Source organism: Ambystoma mexicanum, chromosome 13, assembly GCF_040938575.1.
Source record: "Ambystoma mexicanum isolate Mex_15411 chromosome 13, UKY_AmexF1_1, whole genome shotgun sequence".
Lineage (NCBI taxonomy): Eukaryota > Metazoa > Chordata > Amphibia > Caudata > Ambystomatidae > Ambystoma > Ambystoma mexicanum.
The window spans coordinates 443,746,832-443,765,687 of record NC_090938.1 but is presented as its reverse complement, the minus strand read 5'-3'; the positions used below and the strand labels follow the sequence as shown (position 1 = coordinate 443,765,687).

General features: G+C 44.7%; 1 protein-coding gene across 8 annotated transcripts in view; it reads right to left on the bottom strand.

Annotated features, from left to right (window-relative positions):
* Positions 1-18,856, bottom strand: part of ARHGAP27 (Rho GTPase activating protein 27) — a 785,924-nt gene that overhangs the window by 549,581 nt on the left and 217,487 nt on the right. The window lies entirely within an intron of this gene.

The window sequence follows — 18,856 nt, the reverse complement described above, 5'->3', positions numbered from 1 at the left end:
ACACACACACCCCACACGCTTTCAAAAATATCTTTCCACGTTTGTTTTGTCCATGATGGGTTCACATCGGAGAGGCAGGCTCCCTCTGTTTACCACCAGGCTTGTGGCTCTAACTCTGCTCTTCCATTACCTCCGACCATGCCCCCCTAACCTCAGTTCAGGAAGTTCTTGTGTGTTTGGGAAATTGGATGGAGTTGCACGCCAAGGTGGAGTCATGCCAATAAAGGCGATTTAAAGTAAAAGAAGAGTTCTTATGTTGGGCGCGGGGGGTGGGGCGGCGCTTTAACTGTAGAAGCAGAAGCAGGTCTGCCATAGTGCGGTGCCCTGTCATGGTACGAACACGTGCTCGTCTGATTGTTCTGGTAAAAGGGGGGTGTATGTAGGCAGTCTCCCGTCATGCTGTGACCTTGCGGTGCTGCCTTGCTGGGAGCATGGCGGATGACCAAGAGGCTGCTACACAGATTCTAGTCCCCGCCTAGTCCTCCTTTTGCACACCGCCTCTGAGGTTTAATGACGGAAGTGGAATGTTGGCTGTCACTGGAACATCTTGTGGAGGAGTGGAGTCCTCGGATTTGAGCAGGGGTGGATTGGGAACTAAAAGAGGCACTGAAAATAATTACTGGGGACCAAAAGCGGCCCTGGAAATAATTTTCAAAGTGGCCCCATATGACACATTTTCAGCAAGCCCAATACTTTTCCTATGAGAACATTTGGAACCACCAGACAAAAGAGGCCCCGGGTGCAGAGGCCCACCAGGAAATCTCCAGAGTTCCCTATAGGCCAGTCAACCCCTGGCTTTGAGGGGTGCTGAGAATGTGTGTGCTAACTGCTCACAAAGCTGGATCCCCGGATCCCATTCTCATCGGCCAAAACGTGACGTCCTGTATCCCAAGTCAGATGTTACCACATTCAACAAATTTACTTTCATTGATTCCCTGCTCATCCCAAACAACAAGTCGTGCGGCTGAGTGTTTGGCGCTAGCTGAAGGCATGAGGGTGTTGGCACACAAACCGTAGTGGGCGGACGAGCCACCGAGAGCCCAGAGGGCGGGGGGCAGCATCCACTTACCAGGTTAAGTGAAACTCCTCGTCAGAACAGGGGCAAAGGGGTGGCAGACACCAGAGGTGGATTTAGCACTCGGATGACAAAGGGCGAGTGGTCCGACACCTTCCCATCTCATCACACCAGCCACAAAACACACGCTCTCCTCCCTCGTTGCTGGCAGTCAATGAAATAACAAAGAGCAGTCTTAGCGCTCACTTACAGGGTCTGGCTAAACATTTGTCAGGGCTCGTGGGGTGCCATTTCAATATGATTGCCCTCCCCTTGCCTACAGCTAGGGGGGGTGGACACAGCCTATGGCACGCTTGGGTTGCTTAAATAAGAATGGCTACAAAATAATGCCGTTTAATCTCACAGGGCAGGCAGCCAGAGGGGAGCTGAAACACTAAACTGACACGGAAAAGTAAGTCATTGCTCTGTCAGCAAGGAGCTAACACAGATAAAACCAGAGTAAAAGCCAAAGAGTCTGTAACCTGCTGCAAAGCGCACTTTTAAAGTGTTCATTTAAGATGACAGCAGCCAGCAAAGGGCAGTCTGTAAGATGTACACAAGACAAAGTGCACGTTTAATGCCATGAAAGTAAGAAATACGTTGCTGTGTAGTAACCAAAATAGGGACAGCTGCTTGCCCCCCTTCCCTGAGGCGCCTGAACACATACACAGAACAACAAAATCACAACACTGTTGGACAGTTAGTCGTACCAGGCACTGATATGTCCTAGTTTTTGTTCCAGACCTGTCCAGCAAAAGATATGCAGAACCCTATTGTGCACGATATGGATTATCATGAACAGAAACATCACAGTAAATAACATTACCACCAGCGGCATTAGTCTTCAGTACTCTAGGAGACCGTTGGTAAGGCCATTAAAAGAAGTTTTCACGTGTAAGCCAGGAGAATAATGTGCTGTGCAATATATACATATTCACTATTATCAATATGCAGCAACTAAATAGTTTAGTAAACCATGAGGGGCTTTCTTCACAGCAACAATTGCTAACTAAATCACTTCTAGCAACATCCAATGTGAGCTGATCAGACAGAGTGAGATGAAATGATTTGTCCAAGATCACACATTTCGTTAAAGTGGTGACATCAGTATTTTGACCCAGGCTGTGATTTAAGCACTTGACTACATATCTTCTCAGTGTTAGGTGCCAAATATTTTTTAAGGTTGGGTTTCCAAAACAAATAATTATTAGTTTTTCTATCAATGCCGTAAAATCACATAAGAAACCAAACAGACATTATATACATTTTTATAGAAATATGGCTTTAATTTTGCCACACTAAATGCATGATTGGAGTAGCAGCCTGCAAAGGAATGTGGACCCATAAACAATATTATTTGGTTTAACAAAAAAAAGGTATTCACAGTCAAAGAGAATTCAATATAAGGTTATCTGCTTAAGCCATTATTTTACACTGCATGCAGCGTTATACTCCCCCCCCATTTATTATCAATCACCTTACCCAGGAACCCCTTTGTCTGGGTCATCAACCTTTAATCGGTTTATTTAAATGCGGTTGACACAAAGCTGAACCTGAGCGTGCTGGGGAAGCAGTGAGAAAGACATTGTGCTTCCCTGCGCTTTTAACTGTCACATGAAAAGTGTGAGTAAGGAAGACTTGGCTGAGCTTGCTGTGTGCGACATACGGCCAATGAAATTGGGACAGTTCTGCAAAATGCAGGATGGTTGTCCACCCAACAGACACACCCAGCCCTGTTCACTAACCTTGGGTTTCATCTGGGCCTGTTTAGCTGCCAACTTGGTATAAGTGTGTGGGGTAAGAACACTGGTGACATGCACAAAATGGTTCTGCACACTGTAGGAATTATCCAGTAATATCACCTCCTGTAATGTCCCTCCCCATTGCCCACTGCATTGAACCCTATCATTTCCAACATTAGCTTCCGGCTTGATCATTCAATATTACCACCATTGACAGCAAAACCTGGCGAGGAGGCTCAGCTCTCTCCAGCTAGATCCAGACCCCTAAACACTGAAACATGTCAAAGGAACACAACTGTGCATTTGTCCCTAAAGTTCATCAATGTGCAACTTCACCCACTATAGGCTCCGCCTCCATAACTCCGGGGCCCTCAGTAATGTTTTCCCACTGGGCCCTTTGCCTTAAATCTGCCACTGGAGACACTGCAGTAAGATAATGGGGACAATGGTGTTTCGGAGGGTGAACAGGGTGAGGAGTATGGGAAGTGAGGGGGGACTGGAAAAGGGGAGTTTGGGTATCATATGATTGGTTAAGCTATCCTCCCGCAACTAGACCTTCTGCAAAGTTTATCAGAAATAGAGAATGAAGTTGGTGGCACAATTTTGAGCACCCGCAAAACAATTGGCGAGTGAGGATTGGGGGGAAGGAACATTCAGCAAGTTGGAGTCAGCAGCACAATGTTCATTGAGGGCAAATGAGTAGAAGAGCATAGAATGCATTGATGAGTGGAGACCCCATGAACCAAAGGGAAGTATTCTTTAGGTTAAATGCAAGGCAAGGAGATCAAATAGAACAATGTACAGTAGATACGCATCAGTTCATCCAGTCTTTCACCACCTCTCTCTCTCTCTCTCTCTCTCTCTCTCTGTCTCTCTCAAGAAGCTCACCCCACACCCGCAAACACTCATCCCCACTGCTCTACCTCACACAGGCATTGCCACACAGTATTGCACATTCCATCTTTCATGCAGCAACCACACAGGCATTACACATACAGCATCCCTAATTTGTTTATCTATGTGTATGTTTTTTATGATATCTGTGTGTAGTTACTCTGGTATTGAGTTTTTTTTCTAGTAATTGGTCCTCTCGTTTTTTGGATCATGACAATTGATTTCTTTTCTTTGATTATTCATATTGTCTAGATTGTGCTATCAATATACTTTTGCTATTTGCACATTCCAATCGCTCTTGAGTGATTCCTTTCACTCGTCTGGGGATATCTTCCAGTCACCTTTGTGTTGATATCTAGGATCTATTGTGAATGAGTCATTCCTCGATATGCTGCAGAGGTTTACAATTGTCAGTAGCACTTTACCACAGTATGCACTTTATTTCTTAAATTGTACGATATCACTTTATGCATTGCACAAGTATTGTAGACGATTTAATCTCTTTTTTAACATATTGAAATAAATTAAAATTCTATAAATATGACATTTTATATTATGTGTTGATTCTCTTATGGTAATCTGACTTGTGACCAGGAGTACTGTCTCCAGCTTTGTTATGGTGAGATGATGTTCCTGAAGTGAATATGTACTTTGTTTTCGCTGCCTTGACCCCTGTTTACACCACACAGGCATTAGTTATGCTGACAGCAAAACAGAACACCACAAAGTCACAGTCTGGCAAGATACCACACTTTTGAAGTTCATCGGATTGCACGTCACCGCTTACACCTACCAGTGCATGCTGCATGTGGGGCACCACACTTTACACCCCGGGATGGTGATTAGGATGTGATCTGGTGCTGCACCTATACAGTAGGGAGGCTGACATTATCTATAGGGGTCCACCACCTGAATCCTTATATGTGTATATATATATATATATATATATATATATATATATATATATATATATATATATATATATGCAACGCATGTTGCATGAATAGTGTGCCTCTACTCTAAGAAACCCCATTATTTCATATCAAAAACAGAACCGAGAAATGGTTAAGTGCCATACTATAATAAAATGACCTACAAGTTCCCTTTAGGATGACACTGGCCTTTCACAAGTCTTAACCTCATCCTTTCACTTCCCTCACAGATTCAGTCTCGGCAGACCATGCCAGGACTGCAGCTCCCACGGTTCCTTCCATAGTCTTTGAACAAATTAGAAACTCTTGCCATTAACTGAGAAAAGAAGGGGGGGACAATTCTGTGCTCCAAAACAGCATGGCATCTCAGCTGCAGCATACATGAGTGATGGTTGCATGGCAATGTAAAATAAATATATGGTGCAGACTTTTAAACCGCCCAGCTTATGTTATGGCTCCATCTTGTTTGGCTTTGCTGGTTTACACTTGGACCCGGGCACTCCTGCTCTCAGATCTCCTTCCCCAGGGTGCCTTGAAGTGCCAAATGCTTACAGGGCTCTTCAGACGGGCACCTGAAAACCTTTGCTCACCTCAGAGGAGTGGGTTGGACGATGGCCAAACTTTGCCCCACCGCCGAGCTTGGCTGATCTATAGGATGAAGAGAGGGCCACAGCAGCACTACTACGGCTCTCCAGTGCCAGCCTTCAGGATATCTTCAGCCTAATTGCTAGTTGTTCCCCTTTGAGCAAGGGGAACCCCGTTGTTGGTTTCACTGAATCACCGTCCAGCCAGTGCAGCAAAGGGAAGGTGATGGTATGAATTCACTGTAATCGGGCCTGAAAGGGACAGCCTGAGGGATTACATCGAAGGGAGGTTGCCCGACAGACTGCTAGGACCTGAGGTTGGAGGTTCTAGATTGGGGTCTAGGCCTGAGAGAGCTTCCCAGAGCTACACTACTCTTTGCCAATCAGCCACTGCCTCACCAACTCTCAACTGCCCATTCTCAAAACCCTTCCTGGCGGGAAGCTGGTAATACTCAAGGTGGGAACCCTGGTTTGAGATAACTCGAGATTCGTCCAACATAATAGGCATGGCGGCAAACGTTTTTAGCTCTTCGTCCTGACCAGAACTTGGGGGCGCAGAGGGGTGGTCTCAAGACTCCCTCTTCAACACGAGAAAGAAACGTGAGGAAAGGAAACAAGAAGAAGCAAAGTTAATTCCAAAAATAATTATCGAAATATGCGATGTAAGGAGCAATGTTGACAAGCGGAGAGGGAGTGGTCACACAGAAAAAACAGTACCAGCCGCAAAATAGCAGCTGTAAGTTTTGCAGGAAGAAGGGAAGCTAACTATTGGCCAAAGGGAAGAGGAGGCATGTCCAGGGGCAGAGGAGCTGTACACTACACACAACAAGGTAGGGAAGGGTTCAGCGGAGGACATCCCCAGCACTCAGGACCACCGTTCTAATGTTGGTCATGCAGGAACATGGGACACCAACCCAAGTATGTATGGGAAGGGGAGGGATACAACAGAATTGGCAAGACCCAAGAGGGGGGACGACACACCTAAGACCATATAATACAGGGCAACTTATTATGCCCAAGATCACACGCAGACCTATGTGCCAAAAAGGGCACCAGCACAACATGCACCGGCACAGTCACAACAACCCATGATGCAGACACCACAAGCACCTGCATACAGACAGCAACCGCAGGCAACACCACAAGCACCAGCAGCGGAGAACACTGTAACCACGAAAAGCATTGACACCACTGTACAAACTCCCGTGCCAAGGCTAGGGAATGTAGCTGTAGTGGGATAGAATCCCTTCACAGGGTCAGAGATGAATTTATACCCACAAAAGGACAGCCCACAGACTGACTTGATGTGTTCAATCCTATCTGTTACACCCGACCCGAATGAGGAACCACAAGTGTGGATAACCATAGGTGACAAGACTTTCTCCTTTCTTGTAGATACGGGAGCCACCATGTCCTGTGTTAGGGAGGGGAGATACCCCATGTCAGGCATTGCCATGAATGCTCAAGCTTTTTCTGGGGCCACAGATTTGGTCCTGTTCACTTACAAATTGCCAATCTCGGTTGGAGAGCATGATCTTGCCATGCCACTGCTATATTCCCACCAGCCACCAGTTAACATAAGGGAAAGAGACATGATGAGCAAGCTCAACGTGACCATCTCATTTACTGATCAGGGGACAAAGTGTTCTACTCCAAGGATTCACTATATGAATGCACAAGAAAGTATTCAAGCATTTTGCGGCCAGACCGTGCAGAGGGGGGCAGGGCGTGGCCCTAGACCCAGAGATATTTCAGTATGGGGAGGATATATTGCTAGCATGGGTCCCAGGATTACATGGTAAACTACTGTGTTTACCAAACAAGGTTTTGTTCAGGCCAGAAATTCCTCTGGATGAGAAGGAAGGACATGTATTCCCATTAGAATTGGAGACGGTTATATTAAGGGAAGAGAGAGTAATGATTCACAGGACTGGTGATATGGGGAGAGCTTGGAGAGCAGTAATTGATGTAGGAGAATGACACAGACTGACTGACTTGAAATATGAGGAGCTGTTTCGGGACGACTATTTAGATGTTGAGACAGTGTTTTTATAAGCATTACTTACTGTATGAGAATAGCGTACAGGGAAGTCCCACAGAGGATGGCCCTGATGAAAAAGACACCACCATTTATTGAGTACGATCTAGCACAGGTGCCAAGCATATTATGGACCAGCATCCCATATGACGTTGGCTTATTGAAAGGGATAGGAGCAGTCAAAATAAAATTATAAAACTGACGCCAGGGGCGATCTTAACAAGGTCAAAACAATACCCCCTATCTAAGGAGACAGACAAATGCATTTTTGGGACAATTTCCACACTAGTGCACAAGGGAAACTTGGTACCATCAGAGTCTCAATACAACAAGGCTGTGTACCCAGTGAAGAAGGTGACAGGAGGGTTGTGGCATTTTATACAGGATTTGCACCCTCTAAACAACATTGTCGAAACAGAGTTTACCTTCATTCCTATCCCCCGACAATATTATGTAGCATCCCACCAGAAGCCACATATTTCACCTTAACAGACTTGACAAATGAGTTCTTCTCAAGTCCCCTGCATGAGGAATCACAAGACCTGACCTTGTTTCTATATGTTTGTTTGTTTGTTTGTTTGTTTGTTTGTTTGTTTATTTATAGGGTGCCAGAAAACCCTTGGGTAGCTGGGCGCACAGAATAACAAGAATGCTTAGAACTTGGTTACAGGTTGCATATTACAGGTTGTTGGTAACATAAATTGTATACAGTAATTACATTATGTACATTCTTTACATGTAAGGGTGGAAAGGTAACAAATTATATACAGTAGATACATTATGTACATTTTACATGTAAGAGTGGAGGGGTACGTGTGTCATCAGATCACAATGCTCAGGGTCACCGGTTTCAGAGGTCGTTGCGTCGAAGCCAGGTGCGGGTATGGTGCTTGAAGCTGTTGTAGGGCTGGTCCCTTCTTAGTTCAACTGGTAGGGCGTTCCAGTACTGGGCTGCTTGCACAGGGAAGCTATTACCACCTGTTTTTGTTAGTCGGAATCTAGGGGTTTGGAGGCAGAAAGAGTTGGCTGTTCTGGTTGGTCGTGCAGTGGTTTTTCTTATTATTCTATCCCTAAGGGATGGCGGGCTGCATTGTTCAGACATTTGAATGTTAGTGTGACAATTTTGAAGGTGATCCTATTGCTAATTTTTAGCCAGTTGTATTTTCTCCGCACATTCGAGATGTGCTCTCTAGCTGGGAGGTTCAGGGCCGTTCTGAGCGCGTTGTTTTGTAGGGTTTGAAGTTTATTAATGATGTATTTATTTGTGCCTGCATAAAGTGCATTGCAGTAAACCAGTTTTGAGAGGATTATTGCACTGGCTAGGATAATGCAGCGAGCTGGTGAGAGGAAGGGTCTGCATGCTTTAATAAGTTTACCGGTATAGGCTGTGGATGAGGCCAGGGAGTTCACTTGTTTCCTTAGGGACAAAGTGGAGTCCAAATAGAAACCGAGGGTTTTCACCTCTTTGGCGATGGGGATTATATTGCCATCGATATTGAAGGAGCTGTAGTTGGAATCAAGTTTTTTTAGGTTGTTGGGTGAGCCTAGAACGAGGATCTCTGTTTTTTCGTCATTCAGGCAGAGGCCATGGGTTGCCATCCATGCCTGAATGAGGGTGTAAATGTTGTTTACTAAAGCTGTATCCGTAGTGAAATTGCCCGAAAGGGGGATGAGGATCTGGGTGTCGTCTGCATAATTTGTGTAGGTGACACCCGGTCTGTCCAATTTGTCGAATAGAGGTTTAGTAAAGATATTATACATCATTGGGGAGACACAAGAGCCCTGTGGGACTCCACATGCTGTCTGGATAGGCAGGGACGTCATTTCACCAAAATGCCAGGGGTAGCAGAAGTTATATCACATAACCCTTGACCCCCTGATGACATCACAGGAAGTAATGTCATTTGACCCCACCCCAAAGTGATACTGCGGGAATCGATGGAACACGACCTTTCACCCATTGACAAAACAGGAATTTGCATAACATAGCATCGTACATTACGAAAAATATGGTTACAATATCACTATAATGTGATGTACATTTCATACAAGAATGGATTGCCATATGTATTGTTAAGATCAGTGTGTATAGGCTCATATTACCAAATTACTGTGAATGCAAGCAGACGTCCATGACCAATTGATAATGATGTGTTATTATATAGCACTTGCGCTTAAGCGCTTTATACAGAAAAAATATACACCCTACATCACCCAACCTGTGTTGGTACTCATTTATCGACCTCAGATGGATGAAAGGCTGAGTTGAGGCGTTTAAGAAAATACTAAATCAGTGACGCTCCCCTTGAAGTGTGCGTGAAATAAACCTTTAATGAGTCTAGCAATTTTTGTATAGAATTCCAGAAAGACACATTATTTGGTATTCCTATTCTTTCTTATTTAGGATCAGTGCTGAAAGTGTTAGACTTGTGGAACCCCCCTCTCTTTTTTTGATGTTTTTGTAAGAGGCCTGAACAAGGAAGCCAGCCACTTCAGAAGCAAAGAGCCACATGGCGCTGGCCACAGCCCAGGAGCTTGCATAAAAAATAAAAAGGGAGACCACAGGGGCAGCAGCACCTATTCTCAAAGCTCGAACTGCCCCAAGTCTTGGGTACCACAGCCGTCAGGCCCTCACATTCTTAGAGCTCTGCAGTTATCCCGTGCCATGCGTGGGTCTTGCTTGCAGTCCTGGTTGTATTCTTTGTGTTTACGGACTTGTAGTTTTTATAATTTTATTGAAAGGTGTTTATTAGTTTGATAAACAAACTGTTACAACATAAACATCGTCATCGTTACAAAGGTTAAAAGTACTTGAAATCATACAAATTTCATTTAGTATACAAATTAAATTCACAAAAGATTTAATCAGCATCCTCTCTTGATCCAGAAATCTCCAGCAGAGTAACAAAATGGAATACTATTTTCGTGCATGTTTTATACTTAGTTAAAGAGAAACCAAAGTCTTGATACAATATAGATGAATACATCTATTGGCACAGTGTTAGATTCCAAGAGAGTTCACAAGATTCATACATTTAATAAATGATCACCATGTTATAACTTCCTTATTTCTCATTGATTACATACTTAGAGTCTACTTCTCGTGCACTACAAACCCCAGCATGCAAAGCAAAAACTAGGATGGGATGACCAGTTCACACATGGTGGGGACACTCGAGAGCACTGATATGTTTATTGTTAAATTGAATTAAGCATCAACTGATAATGCTGATTTTACGGAGACAAGTCCCCTTACCGTTTGTTCAGATATTGGAAAATGTGTAAAGACTGTGTTGAAGCGTTTAAGAACAGACTAAATCAGTGACTCACCCCCTGAAGTGTGCCTGAAATAAACCTTTAATGAGTCTAGCAATTATTGTATAGAATTCCAGAAAGGAATATTATTTGGTATTCCTATTCTTTCTGATTTAGGGTTAGTGCTGAAAGTGTTAGACTTGTGCCACTCAGGTTCTTATTTTTCTTCTTTTTTTTTAAGGGGCCTGATCAAGAAAGTCAGCCACTCCAGAAACAAAAAGCCACATGTTGCTGGCCACAGCGCAGGAGCTTGCAATTAAAAAAAAAAAAATGTTTTTTTTTCTTTTATTTTAGAGGTCGCAAGGGAGACCACAGAGGTCGCAAGGGAGACCTCAGAGGTCGCAGTTGCGACCTCTGGCGACCCCTAAATGACATCCCTGTGGATAGGGTCTGCAGAGTCTACGATGGAGAAGAATCGCATGCTTCTGTTGTCGAGAAAGGATTGGATCCAGACTATGGCTTCACTTGAGAAGTGGGCGGCTGACGCTAGGTGTTTGCTGAGTACTGCGTGGTCCACTAGGTCAAAAGCCGCCGACAGATCAAGGAGGAGTAGCATAGCTGTGTTCCTTTATCGTTGAGCTAGTCAACTTGGGCTTTGAGATCTATAAGGACGGTCTCAGTGCTGTGTTGCAGTCTGAAGCCTGATTGACGAGTGCCAAGGAGTTGGTTGGTCTCTAGGTATTTTTGGATTTGGAGATGGGCCACTCTGTCAATTATCTTCAGGAGGAAAGGGACAGTAGTGATGGGCCTATAGTTGGTGGGGATGGAGGGGTCTAAGGTTTGTTTTTTAAGCAGTGGGAGAACCCAGGACTCTTTTAAGCTACTTGGGACGGTGCTAGATGAGAAGGAGGCATTGATGAGTTTAGTGACAAAGGGGGCAAGGTCTCTAGCAGCATCCTTGATTATCTGGGCCGGGCAGTAATCGCCTTTGTAATTGGATGGTTTTAGTGAGGCAATGATTTTTTCAGTGTCATGAGTGGAAACTTTAGAGAATTTGAAGGTTGTTAGGCTAGGTTTGAGCGTGGGCGTGCTGGGAATTTCACTAAGAGGGAGCGAGGCTTTTTTATAGAAATCTTTGATTGTAGTGTTTTTACTTTATTTGCGAGGGCATTTTGGATATTGGTACACCATTGCTTTTCTTTGGGTACGTTATCAGGTGGTGATATGGGGGATTCGAGTTCTCGCAAGATTGCAAATAGTTCCTTTGTATTGGAGCATGCTTTGGAAATTCGGTCGTTATAGACTTCTTTTTTAGCTTGGAGGATTGCTTTCTTATAATTTGTAACGCACTGTTTGAGTTTAAGTTTATTTTCAGCTGTAGGGGAGTGTTGCCATACAGTTTCAAGCTTCCTTTTTTCCAGTCTCAGTTCTTTTAGATGGCGGGTGAATGAAGTATTAAGGTGGGATTGTTGTTTACTTTTACAGTTTTTCAGTGGGGCGATGGTGTCCATGGCTATGGCTATGGTGTTGTTGTATATTTTAACCATGGTGTCTGGGTCAGAATCAAATGGCAAGGCATTGATGGCTGGGAGGAGCAGGGATAGGATATTGTCTGGTGTGATGTTTTTTTCTGGATCTAGTAGGAACAGATGGTGCCATTGTTTTTTCAATTCTGGGAATATATAGAAATAAAAAGTGGAAACATACAAGGCAACCACAAGGGTACTGTGAATTTCCTTCCATATTCCATAGGGTCCTTCAGATAGACTTGAGGATTGTACATCTAGACAGCGCAGTGATCCAATACGTGGAGAACATTTTGGTGTGTAGCAAGACAGAGCAGCAGTGTTGAAAAGACTCAATACAGTTGATGACAGTCTTGGCAGAGAAGGGATATAAGGTGGCCAAGGCACCATTACAATACTGCCAGGAAGAGGTTCTATACATTGGGCAGTTGACAGTTAATCTCAAAAGATGGCAGGAAGGTAACACCTGAAAGGGCAGAGGCGATTCTGAAAACGCCACAGCCCAAAACTGTGAGAGAAATGCAGCAATTCTTGGGTCTTTGCAATTATTGCAGGGCATGGGTGTTCGACTACAGACACCTTTTAAACAGACTCAAGGAGGCACAGAAGGGGGACAGTTAACTATTCTGAACAGGAGAAATTACAGAAGCATTTGATGAATTGAAAAGGGCAAGATGCACTGCCCCAGTTTTGGGAATCCCCGATTACAGTGCAGAGTGTTACTTATTCTCACACTGGAATGGAGTAATGATAGCAGCAGTACTCATGCAGAAAACTACTTTGAGGCACAAACCGATAGCCTACTACAGTGGGCTTCTGGACCCAGTAATGAGAGGCCATTATCCTTGCGAAGAAGCATTGCCTGCAGCTGCCTTTACAATCAAGAGATCGGCAACTATCACCATGGGTTTTAGAACCATGCTTTATGTGGAGCATGTCCTTTTTGTCATTCTTGAGAATCCCACAAGCACACTAATCACAAAGAGAGCATCTGGATATAAGGTGATCATTTCAAACCCAGGAATAAAAGTAGTGAGATGCAGAGTTGTAAACACAGCGACATCCATTACAGAGCGAATAAAGGAGGGAGACTATGTACATGACTGCACTAAATACTCAGAACATTGTGACGACACCGCAAAGGTCAGAGAAAATGCCCTCAGAGGAGGGGAAGTACTCTTTATTGACGGGTCCTCAAATATTGACCAGACATTAGGGGAACGACATACTGGGACAGCAGTGGTAAAATAGAGACAGAACAGGGCATTTGACGTAGTGGCAAGTGCGAGTTTTACCCGCACATTTCTCAGCACAGGCAGCCGAACTGGTAGCACTTATAATAGTGCTAGAAAAACATGATGACAAGGAGATAACAGTGTACTCCGACTGTGCATATGTGACGTCAAAAGTACATGCAGGACTGTCACAATATGATATGATATGGCATTTATAACGCGCCTATACACAGGTGTTTCAAGGTGCGACGAGGCAAGGGAGGGGAACAAAGGGAGGACGGACAGCGATCCTACTAGGCCAGGTGTCATTCAGATTGCGCAAGTGCATGGGAAGGGGGCAGGGACAGTGAAGTACATGGGAAAGATGATAACAATAAGTAAATAAATAACGGCCAGCATGTGGCAAGTGCATGGGTAAGTGCATGGGTAAGTGCAGGCATCAAGTGTCAAGGGCTGGTAGGGGGACTGTGGGGATACAGAAACAGTTCCCAAGTGCGGGGGTTGCCAGGTGGGCAGTGCAGGTGTGTGACGCTGGCGGGGGAGGGACCTGAGGTAGCCAGTGCAGTTCTGGTTATAGCCAGAAGGTCAGCAGAGGAGAGGAGGAGAAAAGGCTGAAGCAAAGAGAAAGGTTTTGAGGTGCTTCCGGAACCGGAGATCATTCTCCTCAAGTTTAAGGGAGGCAGGGAGGCTGTTCCAGAGGGAGGCACAAGCCGAAGAGAGAGATCTACCACCAACTTGTTGCTTGGAGAAGCGACTGACCCTGAGCGAGTTGGAGGCAGATGAGCGAAGTGCTCGATAAGGAAGATATTTAGGAAGAGAGAGCTGAAGGTATTGAGGCCCCAGGCCCAGACGGCCTTGTGAATGATGTAGAGGGTTTTGAACCTAATCCTCGTGGCCTCTGAGAGCCAGTGCAGAGATTTAAGTACTGGAGAGATACGATCCCTGGGCTTGAGGCCAAGGACACATCTTGCAGTCCTGTTCTGGATAAGTTGCAAAGGGCAGAGAGTAGAAGCAGGCAGATTTAGGAAGAGGGTGTTACAACAGTCCAGCCTAGAGCGAACCAGAGCTCTGGAGACAGTGAGCTTCTGGGGGATGGAGAGGAAAGGAAGAATACCTCTGAGGAGGTGCGGCTGGTAGTGTGACTTCTTAGAGACATCAGAGATGTGAGGAAAGAAGGAGAGTTTGGAGTCGAAGATGACCCTGAGGTTTTTAGGCACACAGGTGGGAGCAGGAAAAGGGCCAAGAGAGGCCAGCCAGAGAGCTACAGGAAAGGAGGGAGCGGGTGTGCCGATGAGGAGAATCTCAGTTTTACAGGCATTAAGGCAGAGGTCATTGGCGGCACACCACTCCTGGATAGCAGACAGACTGTCAGAGATGAGCAAAGGAAAGGAGGAGGCTGAGGGTAGTCTGAAAATGAGCTGGGTGTCAACCGCATAGCACTGAAAGTTGGGGCATAGAACGGCAATGCGGTGGGCAAGGAGTGCCAGGTATTGGTTGAAAGTGGAAGAGGAGAGGTTTCCAACAAGCTGACGCCACACCTGTGCAGCACACACCCCTATTGGACAGCCTCATAGATGACCTATAACACCCATCAGCCATCAAAGTGATGAAGTGCCAAGCCCACATGAGGGGCGAGAACATGGTTTCCCACGGCAACGAAGCCACAGATGCGGAGGCAAAAAGAGAGCAGCGTGTTTTCCAGAGATAAATGAGTTTGATACTCCTCCCAATAGACGCACACAACACGTAACATGGTAATGCAAGAAGGGTTTAATTCCTTTCCCATTGCCCAGATAATGGAATTATAGGGATGAACACCAGTAGAAGAAAAATAATTGGGGATAAGGAGGGATAAGGAGGGGGTGTTCTCCATCCCCCACAGATGCAATGTGGCGACAAGAGAGCACCAGAAAGCTGATCATGCCCCTTGCACTGCTGCAGAAATCCTTGACAAGACCCGACCCACAGTAAAGAGAGTCTTGCAGCACACATAGCGGAAGACTGGTTCTGTCCCAACTTGGTGGAGCATGTTGCTGCCTTCATGTATAATTGTATTGTTTGCCAATGTTTCACAGCAGGACACATGTTGCGAGTAGTGAGAGGAGCAATACCCAGGACTAATGGGCCTTTCCAACATTTACATATAGATTACATGGACATGGTTCAAAATTACAAAAGCTACAGGTATATGCTAGTGGTCGTATGCCCATTTTCTCGATGGATCGAAGCTGGTCCATGCACTTACCCCGATGACACTTGTGCACTGAGATTCCCATGATGGGGGGTGGGGGGTGCAAAGTCCTCCAGTCCAACAATGGACTGCACTTCGTAAATGTAGAGTTCGAGCACATTGCGATCCTATTGGGGATTAAGCACAAGTTTTCTTGCGCGTATCACACGCAGGCGAACAGAAACTATGAAAGCCTCAACGGCCTGCTCAATGAAAAAATTGCAAAAGTGAAAATGACTCTGAAAAAGGAATGGATTCATTTCCTACCCATAGCCCTGTTCACACTGCACAATAAGCCTGCCTCCGACCACCATTTAACTCCCCTTGAGGTTGTGACAGGATGACGCATGGGCCTCCCACTTGCTCCTCCCACTAGTGTGCTGACGTATACACAGAATGCTGCCACTGTTTTGGGTTATGAGATGTATGACTATCTTGCTTTGATGATGGCTAGTGCTTCTTTTATCTCTCAACAGCTAAAGGCATGGCGGGGGAGGTCAAGAAGAATGATCAAGATGACACAACAGTTAACCCACAAGAACAGCTCACCTGGGGATCTGTCTTAGTATGGAACATTAACAGAAACTGGCACAAGCCCTGATTTGATGGCCCATTTACTGTAGAACAGGCCACTGATAAAGCTGTGAAACTGTTAGGGAAGAAATCTTGGAATTAACTGGGAGACGTCAATCCTGCAGAGGAGAGACCCCCCTCTTGACCAAGATACAGATGGTGCAGCGCAAGAAGAAGATGTGCAACACATTCAGAAAAGTTCCAAAAACGAGAGCTAGACAGGAGCATACAGAAAACTAGTTTAGGCACACTGTCTTCTCTTACCCTATGCAACCAACGGATCTGCATGAACTGACTTTATACGAGTATTTTTGTACCTGCACAATACAACAGAAAAGCACTTTTTAAATTTACAGTGACAGAGACTCAATGGTGCCAGAAAAACTCTTTGTTTATGCTTTCCTTATCTAGGTTGCAAACAGCTATCTGATACTTAAAAGGAGTGAATTGACTATTATTACCTTGCTTTGAAACCCTAAAAGTTCAATTCATTTTTAGTTACTTTTTGCTGCCATATTAGTGCAATTTTTCCACAGGAGAGGTTAACCATTTACAACAATGATGATACCAAAGGTTGTGAATTTTGATAAGCATCCGTTCCAAGCTCATGAACAACGCCAAGGGTGTGCATATATCGACACTACTGTAAGAGCTATTGTATTGATTTCCTACTGGGTTTCTGCTGTCTCTGCCTCTTTACCCTCTTTGCACTACAAAGAGCAACATTGTACTACACTCACACTACAATACATTCTAACACAAAACCCATTCCATTGGCAACCACTGATGTTACTGAGCTGATCACCAGCGCTGCCCAAGAAGTAAAAAGGCTTAAGTGAAGTGCTAACTCCAATTTTAAACATGGGAATGCTCAAATGGCAAATCCGGCCCACGTCACCAATAACATGTGGTACCGGCACACAAGACGAGCAACACATTCAGAAAAGTTCCAAAACGAGAGCTAGACAGGAGCATACAGTAAACTAGTTCAGGCACACTGTCTTCTCTTACCCTATGCAACCAACGGATCTGCATGAACTGACTTTATACAAGTATTTTTGTACCTGCACAATACAAAAGAAAAGCACTTTTTAAATTTACAGTGACAGAGACTCAATGGTGCCAGAAAAACTCTTTGTTTATGCTTTCCTTATCTAGGTTGCAAACAGCTATCTGATACTTAAAAGGAGTGAATTGATAATTATTACCTTGCTTTGAAACCCTAAAAGTTCAATTCATTTTTAGTTACTTTTTGCTGCCATATTAGTACAATTTTTCCACAGGAGATGTTAACCATTTACAACAATGATGATACCAAAGGTTGTGAATTTTGATAAGCATCCGTTCCAAGCTCATGAACAACGCCAAGGGCGTGCATATATCGACACTACTGTAAGAGCTATTGTATTGATTTCCTACTGGGTTTCTGCTGTCTCTGCCTCTTTACCCTCTTTGCACTACAAAGAGCTGCATTGTACTACACTCACACTACAATACATTCTAACACAATACCCGTTCCATTGGCAACCACTGATGTTACTGAGCTGGTCACCAGTGCTGACCAAGAAATAAAAAGGCTTAAGTGAAGTGCTAACACCAATTTTAAACATGGGAATGCTCAAATGGCAAATCCGGCCAACGTCACCAATAGCATGTGGTACCGGCACATGGCCAAGGTGGGGAGAGAGACCACAAGGGTGAGATATTGTGTGTGCTCTCTCATCCCCTATGCCATGAGCGCTTCTAGGACATTTGTAGCAACAGAAATTCCAGTAGCCAGAGCACAATGTCTTATGCACTTGGCGCTCTGCACCACAAAGGGGCAGTTCCAAGGGAAATGGGCCACACTGAGGTGGATGTCACAAAAGACTTTTCCTTATGAGGACAGCTAAATAAAGACTGAAGCAATGATGGAAGATTATTGGAGCTCATAAAAATGATGCAATACATACTGGATGGCCAAATCTGAGAAGAAGCTAGAATAGTATCACAAACAGAGTTGCAATGCCCAGAAACAGGGAAAAGGGATGTAGGGGGAATGCCAGAATGCTGAGAGAGACATCAACTATTGGTGTATGGACGAGTAGTCACAGAAAATGAATGAGTAGAACGGATGATGGGGTGCAAAGCACACACACTCCTGACAGTCCAAGTAGAAGTGGTACAGTAGGAGAACGACAAATGCCTCAAGGAATGGGCAGCAAGTGCTAAGCTGCTCAAATGGGTTGAAAACGAAGCAGGCCCTTTGCCAATAATACCACTCGGGAATGCTTCCCTACGTTAACAGCATTATGGTCCAGTAAAGGTTGGGGTGAACAGATGATGAAAACAAACATCAAAGATACCTGGTATGAAGGTCAGCACAGCAGTAATAATGGAGCACTACTGGGCCTGTGGTTTCAAGGTGTACATGAAACTGCCACCAAACTTGGGAGGGATATGTTCTCTAGTGCAGCTGAATATACCAGCATTGGTAGTTCCTCAGAAAGACATACACGTGGATGGATTCCCTAAGATGGATACGCACCACATGAAGAGAAGACCTGTGGAGCAGACCAGACTGAAGAGAGCAAATTATATTTCGATCAGGATGGAAGAAGCCCTCGATGCAATACCACAGGAGCATAGATTATTCAGCAGTACTGAAATGTTCTTTGCTTCAGTTGTTCCAGGGGTCCAGCCCAATGCGAACGCCAAATGGCTCCAGAAAACCAGAAGGGAGCTGTTGCAGACAATTAACTCAACTGTGAAAGTGTTCAATGCTATAAAGGAAGAACTCAGAGCTGTGAGACT